Below are 16,313 nucleotides of genomic sequence, written 5' to 3'. Positions count from 1 at the left end.
TGCCGGTGATATGTAAAAGCACCCACTACACTCTCGGAATGGTTGGCATTAGGAATGGCATCCAACTGTAGAAACTCTGCCAGATCAGATTGGAGCCTGGTGCAGCCATCTGGTTTGCCAGTCCTCAGTCAAATCTTCCAACCCATGCTAGCATGGAAAGCAGACGCTAAACGACGATGGTGATGATGATGATTAGTAAAGTAGCTTTGTTATTATTAAACGAGTGTTTGGCACAAAAATTGATATGAAGTTTTGATGCAAGATTTTAATTTAGATCACTTTAAAACAGTATGTTTGAATCAGTGAGCAAAGAGTGGGCTTTGGCAAGTTGGAATCCAAACGGTTAAAGAGATTTATGAATTTGAGAGTGTATATGTAGGTGTATAAATTGAAATACTTGTAACTATATCTGTACATATACTTTGTGGTAGGTGTAAATGTGTGTATGTTTCATTACTCTTCATGTATGAGTGTATGCATGCTTCTCATTTTTTCTCTAGTAAAGAATAAGAAAGTAGAAGAAAGGTTAGATGTTATGTATGAAGGAAATTATAAATTTTCCTTTCTTTTGATATGAGCTATTTTCAGTGATAGTGTGTTGGATGTTGTCTTTCAGATACAGCCCACATTTGATAATTTTTAAGTATTTCTCTATTTTTCCTGTAAAAAAAAATAGCAAAACTCAAAAAGAAAACAAATGAACAGCAATGAAAGTTCTCAAAGTTTTGAAAAGTTAGTAAAAATTTCATCATTTAAAGAAAACTGTTGCTACACTGCTATGGTGCAGAGCATCCACTAAAAGTTCGCAACTTTGAACTGGTTGTGTGTGTTGTGGCAAAATGAGAGTTCTGAAGTTTGACTTGAAATCCTTTCATCATCATCATCATCATCATCATCATCATCATCATCATTTTAACCTCATTTTTCCCTTGCTTCCAGGGGTCGGATGGAATTTGTTTAGGTAGATTTTCTATGACCAGATGTCCTTTTTTGTCGCCAACCCTCACATGTTTTACTAAGAAGATAATATTTCTCCATGATCATGTTTTCAAGGAAAATTGGAAACAAACGTGACTGCTTGTCTGATAGTGACACCCATTAGCAACTATTATGCAGTGTCAAGATAACAAGGCACAGCCCCCAACCCCCACCCCACCATGCACATGCACATATGTGTGAACATGTATGCATACACACACACACATACATACATATATATATATATATACACACATACATATCTCTCTCCTCTCTCTCTCTCTCTCTCTCTCTCTCTATATATATATATATATATTATATATTATATATATATAATATATACACACACACTCATATATATATATTATATATATATACACACACACACATACATATCTATATATATATATATATATATATCTATATATATATATATATTTATACATACACAAATATATATATATATATATAAAGGTGCCAAGCTGGCAGAAATGTTAGCATGCTGGGCGAAATGCTTAGCGGTATTTCGTCTGTCTATATTTTCTGAGTTCAAATTCTGCTGAAGTCAACTTTGCTTTTCATCCTTTCAGGGTTGATACATTACATATCAGTTGCATACTTGGATCAATCTAATCCACTGGGCCCCTCCCCCAAAATTTCATCCCTTGAGTAAAAAATGCATACTGTCCTTACCTTTGAAACGTGGAGTAGATGAAACAGGGACAACTGGTGAAGGGGAATATTCTTTATGTTGCATGTCTCGTATCTCTGTTTTTTTTGTAAAAGTTCGTTTTCTATGTTTTTGTTTTTATGTTTTTGTTTCTCATTGTGTTCAACGTTTTTTTGATGTCCTGTACCCATATATGCATGTATATATAAATATATATGTAGGTATGTATATGTATGTATATATGCACATATTTATATATTATGTATATTATTATATGATCAAACGCCACGCATCCTTTTTCAAGTAAATTTTATCTATATATATATACCCACACAATAGGCTTCTTTCAGTTTCCAACTACCATTCTTATAGATCCATCTTACCAAGCTTTAAGTAGCTTGTGGATATGATAGAAGTATATTGAAGGTGCATGGTTCAGTGGTTAGGTATTTGGCTCACAGTCATAAGGTCGTGATTTCAATTCCAAGTGGTGTGTTGTGTCCTTGATCAAGACACTTTATTTCACATTACTCCAGTTCACTCAACTGGCAAAAATGGGTAGTACCTGTATTTTAAAGGGCCAGCCTTGTCACACTCTGTGTCATACTGAATCTCCCTGAGAACTACGTTAAGGGTCCACATGTTTGTGGAGTGTTTAACAACCATTGATCGAACCAATTGGAACCCTTGTCATCATAAATAATGGACTGCCAGTCAGAAGACCTCCCCCCGCCCCAAGGTGCCACACCAGAGGACAGAATCAAAAGCCATATAGTTGGGGAGGAAACTTCTTAACCACACATCTATACTTGTGCCTTTCTTGAAGAAAAAATATTTTCTAAATTCTATGGAGCAAATATGCTTTAACAATTTGGCTATTTCCAAATAAATCTATTTGCTCAGTTAAACACTAGAAATACATTTTATTACCAAATGAGAGATTCACTCAAATGTTGGTGTTTATTTTAATACTCTCAAATCTTGAGTTAAGTACAGTCTTTGTCAGTTTCTGTATATCCTCATAGAGACCATATATTTTTTTTCATCTTGTGATCATTCATTGTCCATTTGAACGAGTTGATGTCTCATGTGATCACAGTATTATTCATTCATTAAGGCTTTATAATTGCTACTAAATTGAATAGTGTAGTTGTAAATATAATCTATCTGTAGAAACCACGTGTAAATTTAATTATAGAAACTGCAGAACTGTTGCAATATGTATGTACACACACACACACACACACATCTATCTATGTGTTGATGGATGTGTGTGTGTGTGTGTGTATTGTATGTGTATAGGTTGCGGTGAATAAATTGTAGTCTAAAGTACACAAAAATGAAAACAACACTGACATCTCATTTTAACAGCTATATTTACCAAAATTACATTAAAATGTCTTGAAATACTAGAGAATAAATTTTTTCAATAAAATCACCATTGGCTTCACACATATAAAACTTACCAGTGTGTATATATGTATTTATATCCCTATTGGTAGGTATATATTATGTGTGAAATGTATATGTATATGTATCTGTGTGTTTGCATACAGCAGTTAAGAAGTTTCCTTGCACATATATATTTATATAAATTATCTTCTTTTAACATCTGTCTTCTAATCTGGAATCAGCTGGATACTTTGACAGGTTCTGACAGGTTAGAAGATTGTGGAAAATGTATAGCTCATAGCAATAAAAAACACCCTAGAAACCATCAGTATATCAAATAGAGAGAAGGAATTATTTTATGACAACCGTTTCCATTCAACCACCTGTCTGTCCATCCATCCGTTCATCTCTCTCTCACTATCTACCTAAATATGTAAACCCCCCTCTCTCTCTCACACACACACACATCAATATTTGTTTTTTTTGTTGTGGATGTGTGGTAAGTAGCTTGCTTGCAAACCACATGGTTCCGGGTTCAGTCCCACTGTGTGGCACCTTGGGCAAGTGTCTTCTACTATAGCCTCGGGCCGACCAAAGTCTTGTGAGTGGAAACTGAAAGAAGCCCGTTGTACATGTGTGTATATATATATATATGCATATATATATATATATGCATATATGTATGTGTGTGCGTGTATATGTTTGTGTGTCTGTTTGTCCCCCCAACATTGTTTGACAACCGATGGTGGTGTGTTTACATCCCCGTAACTTAGCGGTTCGGCAAAGAGACCGATAGAATAAGTACTAGGCTTACAAAGAATAAGTCCTGGGATCAATTTGTTCGACTAAAGGTGGTGCTCCAACATGGTCACAGTCAAATGACTGAAACTAGTAAAAGAATAAAAGAATAACAATCATTTTACATTATATTGAGGGATTTCCCATTACATTTGGTAGAGCACAGTTTTATTATTTTTCAAGAAGTATAGTATTGACAGTGACTTTGAATTTTCAGCCAGCTAACCCATCACCAGACTATGGTGCATTTGTGTTCATCTTGGCATTATATGGTCTCTGTTAAGTTAAAATTTTCTAGAGAGCTGAATGATAGTTAGGTTGTATGGTGGGCTGTGATGGCAGGGTGTTATGGAGAATTTTTGTTGATTAATTATGGGAATGTGCTTTTGTTTAGAATCTTTCCATGCATATAGAACTTTGGAAACGGGGGTGTGTATATTTAGGTATGTCATCTTCAGGACATAGGGGATTACAAAATATGTAGTTATGTTGTTGTTCAGCTGCTTGATCTGTCTGTCTGTCTGTAGACAGATCGATAGACTGACAGATAGTTAACTATTTACAGGATCCTAGTCAGTAGTTAACCCTTTTGATACTAATCTGCCTGAAACTGCCTCTGGCTCTGTAGTACAAATGTCTTATTTTCAAAAATCTGCATTAAAATCTTCCACCAAACCTTAGTCACAATTTATGTTCCTAACACTAGCTTAATGATAACTAAGTTCTTTTACTAAATTCTTTGTTATATTTAAAATTAATTGAGAGAAACACAGAGCATCTCAAAATAAATATGGTAATGAAATTCCATATTTACAGCCCATACTCGGTACAAAAGTAGACTGTTAAAACATTTAAAATTTGGGATTATTTTGATTAACAAAAATGGCAGACTTTTTGTTGCTTGTGATATTGTTGACTCAGGTATATTTACGAATTGTAATTTTGACCTAGAATTTATGAAAACCACAGTTGACACTGAAGGTTTTGAAAACAAAACTTAAAGAAACTTAAATTGATATATAAATAAATCAGACAATGTCTTTTGTTCACTAATCTATTTCTTTCAAGTCATTTCTTTTAAATAATAATATAGGAAAATATATAAATTTAAATATTTAATCATAAATAGTTTGTATGAGAGAAAGCATGAGACCTTCATTAGTTCTTGAATTCAAACAAGCTTGTTGTATGTGTGTACTCATGATTTTTTGATTTGGTGCCACTGGACTGTCTTTCAAAGTTAAAGAAAAGAAGAAACCTTAAAAAAACCATAAAACAAGAAACATGAGGTAATGTTTTATATAAATCTATATAGATTTGTCCTACACAAACACACACACATATATATGCGTAAAATCTAAATATTAAGACAAATACTTTAACACACCTTTAATGAGCAGTTACAATTGTTTCTGTGCTGAGTACTCATGATGCCAGTTTATGCTGAAATTTGAAGTGAAAAATTTACCTAATATTTGTTGTTTTAAATATTAGAGTGGCACTGCATAAGACTTGCATTAAAGGTGCACTCTTACATTGGAAATTCCCTATCCTTATACCATACCAGGATTTTAAATTATGTGTGTGTGGGGTGGGTGGGTATGGGTAGGTAGTCAGACTCCAAAGAGACTAGGTTTGGTCTGTGTGAACAAGACTTGTATTACTTAGTGAAATTGATAAAAAAAAACAAAAAAAAACATAGTGAACTTGCTGTGGGGAGTGGAAAATCAAATGTTTTGGACAGCATCCTTCTTCAGGAAAAAGTTGATAGGAAAAAAAATTAATGACAGACAAGAGAGTTTTACATTCTTTAAATTAAAAGCACCGGCTGCAACTGATAAAGAATGCAAGGTCATAGGAGTTTCATATTTGAACTGGAATTGGTGTAAGGGAGAAACAGTGTGAGACAAATGGAAGGAAGAAAAGAAGTAAACAAAGTCAAGAGTGTAATGAAGGGAAGAAAGAAGATGAGAGGGGGAGTTGAAGGTCAAAGTGTTTAGTGAACTAAAAGAAGTGTTGGAGAAGAAGCAAAACATGTTAATTTTTCCTTAAGAATGTGGATCCAGGGTGTGTGACGATTGCAGCATTCTGATATTTGAGTGATGGAAAGGGTTGTAATGTTACAGTGTGTAGTGAAAGGTAGGTTTGCTTGGCATATGTAGTAATCTGCCTCATCATATTCTGTCTGACCCATGCAAGCATAGAAAAGTTGATATTTACATGATGATGATGATGATTCTTAGTATTTTTACAGTCATTTGGAATGCATATATATATATATATATATATATATACCGGAGTAAACACATAAATGTGAAACAAGGTGGAAAAAAGAGTACTCAAATACCAGGGGTAGAGTAATATGCTTTATTTAAAAGCAGCAGAAATTCAACAAAACCTGTTACTCGGAGTTTCACATTCCCCTTTGTCGGACAGTTTTTTTTTTTTAACAAAAACTGTTTGATGAACGGGAACGTGAAACTCCGAGTAACAGGTTATGTTAAAATTCTGCTGCTTTTAAATAAAGTATATATATATATATATATATATATATATAGGTGTCTTTTATCTTTTATTTATCTTTTACTTGTTTCATTCATTTAACTGTGGCCATGTTGGGGCACTGCCTTGAAAGGTTTTAGCCAAACAGATCGACCCTAGGATCTTATTTTTTTGAAGCCTATTACTTATTCTATTGGGCTCCTTTTGCTGAACTGCTAAGTTATGGGGAAGCAAACACATCAACACTAGTTGTCAAGCAGCGGGAGGGACAAATACAAACACAGAAGCACACATACTTTGATATATACTTATATACAACAGGCTTCTTTCAGTTTCTTGTCTGCCAAATCCATTCATAAGGCATTGTTGGTTTATAGTAGAAGACACTTGCCCAAGGTGTCACACAGTGGGACTGAACCAAGAACTATGTTGGTTAAGAAGCAAGCTTCTTACCACATAACCATGCCTGTGCCTGTATATATCTTATGTTTTTTTATGATTAAAAAAAACATAGATTTATTTATGTAATCACTGCAACCAACATGCAATCCTTGTACTTGTTTATAAAGTTTTATTTTTTACTTTACTTTCTTGCATTTGCAGGTAATAAAAAGCAAAAGCAAAATAAATATTTTTCTTGTTGTTGTTATCCTGGTATTAAAGTTAATAAAAGTGACATCTGGAATTATTTTTATTCTGCTATTCAAAATTTAATTTCTGGTTGCACGCTTGCATGAGAGTATGCACATACAAACATTGAAATGTTGGTAGGCTGGCATTAAGAGTAACTTAAATTTGAAGTCTTTGACTCCAGAGAGAAATTCTATTTATTTTTGTATTACTTTAAAAAAGAATTTTTTATTTAATTTTTTTATCCATATTGAAACCCATATGAACTCTATTATAATAGTTTCTCCTGATGCATGAATCCATTGTCAGAGTAATCATAATACTTCTTTCTAGTCTCTGTGAATATATCAGATGTGTCCATATTTGCTTACAGTTTTCTTTGTATACAGAGTCTAAGGCCTGTCTTTTTTTTTTCTTCTTTATTATTTTCATTTTGGCTTCATACATCTGCAGGAAAAAAAGCAGTTTACATTCTTAGAAAAGATAAATATTTGCCTTTCATTCCTTGATTTGCCCACAACTATAAGAAAAAATATAATTCAATATATATATATATATATATATATATATATATATATATATATATATATATATTATATATATATATATATATGTGTGTGTGTGTGTATGTATGTGTATGTATGTATATATATATATGTATGTATATATGTATATGAATGTATATATATATATATGTATATGTATGTATATATGTATGTATAAATTATAAAGGTAAAAAATTAAAATAATTTATTTCCAGTGGTTTGCATGCGTAATAAAAGTCATAAGTAAACATATTTTCAAAATAAGAGTGTATAAAGATTTATACACAGAGAGAAGACCTTTGGACAGGACTTCTTACATGCTAAAAAGGGCAGTTAAACTCAAACCACGTAAACAATAATTCTAAAGGCATGCCGATAATGGCACTAGAATGAAAAAAATTATCATTAGTTAATCCTATACTTGAGTTTCCCTATTAATAAGCAAATAAATAAATTTTCCTTCTGTAGTTCATTACTGAAGTGAGCAGCGACAGATCTAAGTTGAACATGACTAACACCCTTAACATTTGTTGCCTTACCTTGAAAAAAATCTTTATAAAATTGTCTCATAGCAGGGTACTCTCTTACTGGTGATAAATTATTAATTAAGGTTGCAAGCTAACTGCTGCTGGTTTTAGCCACAGGTCAGTCCTGTTCCAGTGGACTTATGAATAAAAGCATTCCCGCTGTGACCATTCCTGCTTTTATTTACTCATTCTATGCAGGTCTGTTGGACCTCATGGTTTAACGTCTTTTTTCTTTCTTCATCTTTTCATTTTTTTTTTAAGATGATAAGATGCTATGATTTAAGGAAGATTTTGCTGCTATTTGTAGTGGGTCAAGTCATGAACAATCATGTATAAGCTCCATTCCAACGAAAGTTATGCATGTCACATCTTGCTTTCATCTTTTGCGTAATGTAAAACGGAAATTAAAATTTTCTTAGATTGATTCTTAAGAACCTTTTAGTTAACTAGATTCTATTATGAAGTCCCAATCCTGAGCTGGAACTCACTACCGCCTTCATCATCGTTGGTATTATAATTTGGTGACATATGGTGGTGTTTTTAATTGAAAAGCCTTTATATATATATCTGTGTAATGTCTTCAGTGTGTATTTTATAATTTTTATAAAATGGCTAATTTTTTCTTCTTGGTGTTTATATATATATATATATATATATATATATAATATATATATATATATTTTTTATTAATAATTAGCTAAGTGGTGAAAAAGAAATAGAAGTCTGTCTTGATTTATAACAATAGTTGAGTATATGTCATTTACTTGCAGACATAGCCAAACAAATCACTGTCATCATTTTATCATCATCATCGATGCCATAATCATTGTAATTAACATCGTCATCATCAATCATTGCAATTAACATCATTATCATTATCATCACTGAGATCTTCTCATTAATCATCATTGTCACTGTTGTTATGATAGTCCACCATCAACTCCCCGTAATCATTATCATAATAATCAATGTTACAATTATTATGATCATTATAATTGATATCAGTATCATAAGCACTATCCTCCTCCTCCTCATCTGCCTCCCCCTTTTCCTCCTCCTCATCTGCCCCTCCTCTTCCTCCTCCTCTTTGTCCTTCCCCTCACCTGCCTCCCTCCCTCCCTCCTCCTCCTCCTCCTCCTCATCATCATCATCATCATCAATATTAGCAGTGCAATGTTTTTTTTTTGTTTTAGTTTTGCCCATTCTGACAATAGCATGGATAGGCCAGCTCTTATGCAATTGTGCCTAATAGAAATGATGATGGTGGTGATGATTATGACGGTGATGGTTGTTGATTGATGGTTATAAAGATTGCTGATGATTATGGTGATTGCTGATGATTACTGGCGATATCATTATAATATAAGATTGTGGCATTTAATGGTTGGTTGGCTGACTGGCTTGCTTGCTTGCTGGCTGGCTTGTGTCATGCATATAATTAGTGATTTGATTATGCCTGTAAATCTGAAAAGTTAGTTGATAATGGTATTTAGAAATTCAATAATTTCAATAAAAGTTTAAGTCAACACAGTTGTTTCAGTGCAATGGAACAGTTTGCAAAAAACATTTAACCAATTCCTTCAAGACATGATGGTGCCTTTGAATAAAGTTAAATTCTCAGTTAACATTAGTAACCACAATGTATTACTCTTTTACTCTTTTACTTGTTTCAGTCATTTGACTGTGGCCATGCTGGAGCACTGCCTTTTAGTCGAAAGCAAATCGACCCCAGGACTTATTCTTTGGAAGCCTAGTACTTATTCTATCGGTCTCTTTACCGAACCGTTAAGTTATGGGAATGTAAACACACCAGCATCAGTTGTCAAGTGATGTTGGGGGGAGAAACACAGACACACAAACATATACACACACATACATATATTTATGCATATATACAATAGGCTTCTTTCAGTTTCTGTCTATCAAATCCACTCACAAGGCTTTGGTCGGCCCGAGGCTATAGTAAAAAAAACACTTGCCCAAGGTGCCATGCAGTGGGAATGAACCCGGAACCATATGGTTTGTAAGCAAGCCACTTACCACACAGCCACTCCTGTGCCTATATACCAAAATATTATTTTATTATTTATAAATTTTAACCACAAAATCTTATATGGATCCCAAGGTTTGTATAGATCCTGATTGAGAACTACTGACCTAGCATAAAATTGCTTCCCTTACTACTGTAGTGCTACTTAGCTGAAATGGATCCTAATCTTGCAAGCCACTAAGCAGCCTCTCTAGTGCTGGTACCATAGAAAATGCACTCAGTACACTCTCAAAAGTGATTTGTGCTAAGAAGGACACTCAGCTATAAAAACCATGTCAAAAAACATTTGAGTACAATGCAGTCCTCCAACCCCACTCATCCTGTCAAACCATGCCAGCATGAGACACAGATGTTTAACCCTTTCATTACTGTATTCATTTTGAGATGCTCTGTGTTTTTTTTTTTTAATTAATTTTAAATATAACAAAGAATTTAGTAAAATAACTTAGTTATCATTAAGCTAGTGTTAGGAACATGAATTATGACTAAAGTTTGGTGGAAGATTTTGATTAAAAACTTATGAAAACAAGACATTTTTACTACAGAACCAGACGCAGAGTCAGCCAGGTTGATATTGAAAGGGTTAAAGATGATGACGATAATGATAAGGATGATAATGACATTTTGCTAAATTGATATTTTTATTAAACTGAAATTTTTACTGAATTGACAATTCATCAAGTTGTCATTTCATTAGGCTGACACTTCACTAAATTGATGTATATCTCAATCAACTTTTCACTAAATTAGTATTTCATTAAATTGAGTCAAGTACATCTACATAAAATAAAAATCAAATGGAAATTGTAGTTGGCTATCTGTACTGGTGGCACGTAAAAAGCACCATCTGAATGTGGCCAATATCAGCGCCGCCTTGACTGGCTTCCATGCTGGTGGTACGTAAAATGCACCAACCGATTGTGGCTGTTGTCAGCTTCCCCCGGCACTTGTGCTGATGGCACGTAAAAAGCACCCACTACACTCATGGAGTGGTTGGCATTAGGAAGTCGATCCAGCTGTAGAAACACTGCCAGATCAGACTGGAGCCTGGTGCAGCCTCCTGGCTTCCCAGACCCTGGTTGAACCGTCCAACCCATGCTAGCATGGAAAACGGATGTTAAACGATGATGATGATGATGACATTTTTACTAAATTGACATTGCTTACTGAATACTCTTAGAGTAAAAAATATGAACGATTATCACACAATTTTTATCCCTTTTTTTTGTTTGTTTGCATTTGATTGTGAATCACAACTAGCCACATCAGTTGGACACAAGTCTGGGCATGACTACCAACTATTATTTAGCATGCTGCAAACACCCCTGTCATTAGTATTCACCCTCTGTAGTCATTATGACGTGGCAGTAACAGTTAGACTATGCTTTGCTAAGATCTTATAAAATCAAAACATACCAAAAGTATGATCTCTCAATCAAGGATGAAACTCACTTCCTATTGTAATCTACTTTGCTACATGAAGATGAAACACTTGGAAGTAACTCTAAAAGATTCATCAAAAAATATTGGATATTATATATTACATATTTTCATGATACAAATATTTGTTAATATTATCTTGTTGAGTGACTTGTCCAGACTAATGCTGCTCTCTCTTCTACACCGGATGTTCTTATCTTTCCTAGCTGTCTTCATATCTTCAACTTGGTAGCCATTGTCTTTCACAAGATGATTGATATATACTCTTTTTGGTTTGCTAATACCAATTCCTGCTGATTTCTGTTGAAGTAAATTGTTCAGTTTATGAGTTAAATCTAGATTTAACAAAGAAGACAACTAAAATGTTCAAATCCAGACTGGAAATCATACAAAGCAATTGAGGAATTCTACGAAGCAATTGAAGAATTCTACGAAGCAATTGAGGAATTCACGTGAATTAGTTAAAGTTGAATTGTTGTAACAGGACTATACAACAGAGGTATTTCTTTTTCCCTTGGTAGAATTGGGATTATTCAGATTAAAATAGTGACTAAGCATTAACATGAAACAAGCTGAGCCTAGGTTTCTGGATTTCATCCAAAACTATATATTCTTCCATTTAGGCAGCATATGAATTGTATTGCATTTTCCTTTCATCCGAGATGATCTAATGCCGGTTTATAAAAGAACTTACAGTACAATTCACCATGTCTGTCTGTCTGTCTCTCTTTTCACCTGCTCATCTGTCAAGAACTGTTTAAAGCCTTTGTTGTTTTTATTTACTTAACAGTAAGTTGAGATATCATTCTGTGGTTAAGCTCATTTTGCATGTGGTTCTTTGTTCAATTCCAAAGCTTGGTGCCTTAGGCAAGTATTTTCTGCCATAGCTTCAGGTTGACATACAAATGCTTTATCAGTGAAGCTTAACATGAAACTGGTTGTCTTTCTCTGTGTGTGTGTGTGTGCATGCATGTGTATGTGAATATATATATATATATATATATATATATATATATATATAATTATCATCATTTAACATCTGCTTTCCATGCTGGCATGTGTTGGATGGTTTGACAGGAGCTGATCAGACAGAAGACTTGCACCAGACTTCTGTGTCTGTTTTGACACAGTTTTTTTTTGGGCTGGATGCCTTTCCTAACCAACCACCCAGCAGAGAATCGTTTTAACAATCTGTTTCCATGTAAGATAACAACATATAAATATGTATGTGTGTGGGTATCTTTCTCTGACATGTCAAAAGATTGTCACACCAGCAAAAACCAAAGCAGTGTGCTGAGACAAAAATACTTTGTGGATTGTTTTTTTTCTCAAGTTGCAAATACACTGAACTCACCATATCCAGTATATTTTCATGCTATAGTTAACTCTTTTCCAATATTTAGATGACCTCCAGTCCTCCATGTTAGCTAACCTTTTCTTAGTTATGACTAACATTTATGCTTTCCAATGCTGTTGACTGTTCACCAGTATATGAAGCTGTTCCTGAAAATAAAAGGAAGCATAAGAAAATCGTCAAATTTATCCTGAACACCTCGTGTGTGTGTGTGTGTGTGTGTAAATTTTATCAGACAAAAAACATTTATTTTTTTCTAAGATAAAGTGTCAGTTTCAAAATGTCTCAGACACCTCTTCTCCCATACCATGCGAAGCTATGAAGTTGTGAACTTCCTTTTCTACATAATATATTATATGTAATATATTATACAGCAATAAAATTACATAGTTAATGAAATAACGCAGAACACCTGCGCAACAGACACCTGCAATTTAGACACATGGATTTTGTAGGTGTGCATGTTCAAAGTAAAGCTACTATTTATGTAGTTCTTTACTTCAGATAGAATCAGTAGATAGGTTAGGTTATGTACAACCAGTAGAGTAAAAGTGTGATCTCTCTTACTACCAAAAGGCCCCGAGATAATACTTAGGATGTTCAAAAGATCGCTGATTTATGAATCAAACATAACAGAAAACTCACACACAACATATGCATATAGGCAGCAAACACAATAACACCTGTTTCTCTCTTCCCTTTCTCTTCCCTCTCTCTTCCCCTCTCCTCCTCTTTCTCCCTTCTCTCTTGCTTTCTGACTTTTTCCAATTAACCTTCCTTGTAATAAATAGATAGAAAAAACATTATTATGATGACTGTTAGTGATTTGGGCATTGGGTATTCATTATGATTATGTTTTCATTAGTGTTCTTATGGTTTATGTTTCGCACCACATCAAAGCAGAGCTAATGATCAAAGACATTCCAACCATGACCATCCTGTCTGTCTGCATATCAGGATCCATCTTAAATAAAAGAATGTTTTATGGTATTTATTTTGGCTTTACTTTCTGAGTTCAAATTCCATCAAGGTCAACTTTAGCTTTCATTCTTTTGGAGTCAATAAAATAAGTACCAGTTGAGTACTGGGGGTCAATTTAATTGATTTATTAACCCTCCCCCACAAATTTCAAGCCCTTGCGCTTATAGCAGGAAGAATCCTTTAAGGCATTTGGGCATGGTGATTTGAGGGGGGAATTCAGGCTGTTACTTCCATCTTGCAGATTGGTTGATCATAAAGAGGTGGTCCATCGGCATGTTTTGTAGATATTTTGGTTGAGGAAGAAAATAGGGGGACCAGAGAGGGGTTAGATGGGTCAATGTTTTGGAAGGAAAATATTCCTTTACTGTTGTTAATAACTCATTCTAATCATCCATATTTCATAGATGAGGAGTGGTATGTGAATGTTTGTGTGTGTGTGTGTGTGTGTGTGTGTGTGTTGGGGGTGGGGAGAGACAAAAGAATTCTAATGTAATAATACCAACTCCTTTCCTCTTGACACAACCACCACAATCACATGACAATCACCACCAGTATATACATAAATACATACCATTCTCAGCTCTGTCATTACCAGCAGGGACCCTTGTAATCTGTTGGGTTGCTGCCTTCACCACCACCACCACCACCACCACCACCACCACCACCACTACCACCTACAAATTGCCACCACCACCACCACCAGTGATAACACTATCATTGCTGTCAATCATCCTAACTAGAACTAGTAGCATCTCTACCATTAGCCTCCCTCTTTCCTGCTGTCACCACCACCACCACCACTACCACCACCACCACTACCACCACCACCAATACCACCACTACCATTATCTCCACTACTATTATCATCACTGCTGTCAATCTGTGTAAATAGGAATGAATGACATCACAGGCTTCTGTGACCTCCCCTGTTGCTGCATATCCTGCCACCCTCCCACCCCCAACCACCACAATTGTTACCTCCACCATGATCACCACCTTCATCATCACCTGTGCTTCATCACCATGTCTTGCTCTGTAGTGGCCATGACCCTTTTATTTATCTGCATTCAATTCAGAAGGAAATTTTTTTCATTTGCTGTCCTAGCTTTGTACCTTGATGGTCACAGCAGCTCAAAGTCAATCAACACTTAAGTTTCCAAACATTTGTACTAGTAACCCTCTGTATTCTTTCAGTATTAAGAAAGCTTATCAAGTCATACCAAAGCCAGGAATAGTCATAGTCACAATGACTGACATCATCATTAATGTTTTTTCATCGGCCTGAGAGTCGGGTTGCTTGGGAACGCAGCCCAAAGCAGGTGGTAAGCTCCATGCAAGGTTAAATACGGGCCCCGAGTCTGATAGCCGCCAAGTGCCACTAGGGAAAGTTGAAAAGAACGTTGGAGAGAGAGTTCAAGAGAGGGGCAAAAGAGAGAGGGAGAAACAGATAGGGAGAGAGGAGGGAGAAAGGGAGAGGGAGAAAGAGAGCGGGGGAGGATATTAGATCTCTCTTCCATACTGAGAAGATCTAACCTTTCTTTATGCTTCAGCACGCCCATTTCCATGCAGTAGAGAGGATTCTCTGCTGAAAACAATGGTTCCATCTTCATTTATTATGAAGCAATCATTTATGGTAAAGCTAACTTCAAAGCACTTCCAAATGTAAAAACTTAAATTCACATCATGAAAGTAGAATTCCTTTGTCGTCAATACACAGAGAAGTTAATCATAGACCTCCTTGATAAAGCAAAGCAGTTTATTTTACTAAAATTTACTTGCCCTTATAAAAGCCAATAAATAAACAGATAATGACTTGATTAATCTGCCGTATTTAATGGCATAAAAGATTCACATGCATATTAAATGCACTCCAATTTCAACTGCTCATATTTGGAAAAGGTATCTTTTAGTGTATTAAAGCAATCTAGGCCCAAATTTGCATATAAGACCCAAGGGGAATTTTTAAGACTTTTTTAGGAAAAAACTGTCATATGAAATTGAATATATGGTACTTTTCTATGTATTTGTTGGTCTCTTTTTTATACTGTACTGTGTTCTATATATATATATTTCTTTACTACCCACAAGGGGCTAAACATAGATGGGACAAACAAGGACAGACAAAGGGATTAAGTTGATTACATCGACCCCAGTGCGAAACTGGTACTTAATTTATCGACCCCGAAAGGATGAAAGGCAAAGTCGACGTTGGTGGAATTTGAACTCAGAATGTAACGACAGACAAAATACCGCTAAGCATTTCGCCCAGTGCGCTAACGTTTCTGCCAGCTCGCCGCCTTCTGTGTTCTATATAGAGAGTAGCAAACTGGTACTCTCTCTCTCTCTCTGTACCCCCCCCCCCCCACATGCACATACGAACCCCTCTGCTGACCAAGTTTGTCCACGTATTTACACATGTTGCCCATGTATGCATGCTTCTCCTCTC

At 35.0% G+C, this 16,313-nt stretch overlaps 1 protein-coding gene and 1 long non-coding RNA gene across 2 annotated transcripts in view; both read left to right on the top strand.

The window, feature by feature from the left end:
- LOC115216707 (alkaline ceramidase 3) overlaps positions 1 to 16,313 on the top strand; it is a 343,156-nt gene that overhangs the window by 30,356 nt on the left and 296,487 nt on the right. The gene's annotated exons all lie outside the window — the stretch shown is intronic.
- LOC118765187 lies at positions 1,471 to 16,193 on the top strand. The gene is made up of 3 exons (XR_005001052.1): positions 1,471 to 1,647; positions 7,368 to 7,371; positions 16,183 to 16,193. It is a non-coding gene; the product is annotated as an uncharacterized LOC118765187 (long non-coding RNA).

This window comes from Octopus sinensis, linkage group LG10, assembly GCF_006345805.1.
Source record: "Octopus sinensis linkage group LG10, ASM634580v1, whole genome shotgun sequence".
In the NCBI taxonomy this organism is placed as follows: domain Eukaryota; kingdom Metazoa; phylum Mollusca; class Cephalopoda; order Octopoda; family Octopodidae; genus Octopus; species Octopus sinensis.
Note: the sequence above shows the minus strand (reverse complement) of the source record. Positions and strands in the feature narration are given on the sequence as shown.